The sequence below is a fragment of the Penaeus monodon genome, chromosome 30, assembly GCF_015228065.2.
Source record: "Penaeus monodon isolate SGIC_2016 chromosome 30, NSTDA_Pmon_1, whole genome shotgun sequence".
NCBI classification, from domain to species: Eukaryota; Metazoa; Arthropoda; class Malacostraca; order Decapoda; family Penaeidae; genus Penaeus; species Penaeus monodon.
In genome coordinates, this window is record NC_051415.1 from 3396641 (window position 1) to 3397484 (window position 844).

Below are 844 nucleotides of genomic sequence, written 5' to 3' on the forward strand. Positions count from 1 at the left end.
AGGGCTGGTGGACGGGGGGCGGCCCGGTCGCTACAGTGAAGATGGTGATGGAGACGGGCGTGGGCGTGATCACGAGAGCGTGGCCTTTGCACCGCCCCGCCCGCAACCTGAGGCTGGAACTGAGTCGCGCGACGCAGGTGCCTCCCCACTTCCTGCAGGTAAGAGGTGGGTCACAGGGAAGCTTTCCAGGTGAGTGGGATTCATGGCAGGGGAGAGGGATTCATGGCAGGTGAGAGAATTCCAGAAAATAATCAAAAGTAAGTTTTTCAGGTGATTAATTCCAGGTTGAAAGATTTGTGATATGAATGAGAAGGATTAATTCCAGGCGAGAGAATTTCCGAATATAATCAAGAGGAAGCATTCCAGTTGATTAATTGCAGGTTGAAAGATTTTGTTGAATGAACGAGAATCATGAATGCCAGGTGAGTTATTTTGTGAAATTAAGTGAAATGAATGATTCCAGGTGTTAGAAATCTTTGTGAAATGAATAACAGTGCTTCATTTCGTGTTATGAATTTTGTGAAATTGTTGAGAATGAATGATTCCAGTTTTTTTTTTTGTGAAATTAAGTGAAATGAAAAATTCCAGGTGCGAGATTTAATGCAATGAATGAAAATGGTCAATTCCAGGTGTAAGTTTTTGTGAAATGAAAGAGAGAGAGAATTCCAAAAACGAGATTTTATAAGATGAATTGAAATTAATAATTGCATTAGTGAGATGCTGTGAAAGGCATGTGAATGAAAATGAATACTTTCAGGTGTGCGTTTTTTGTGAAATTAATAAGAATTTAAGATTTTGCAGATTAAAAATAAATCAATAATGTCGGATATTTTGAAAAAAAAAA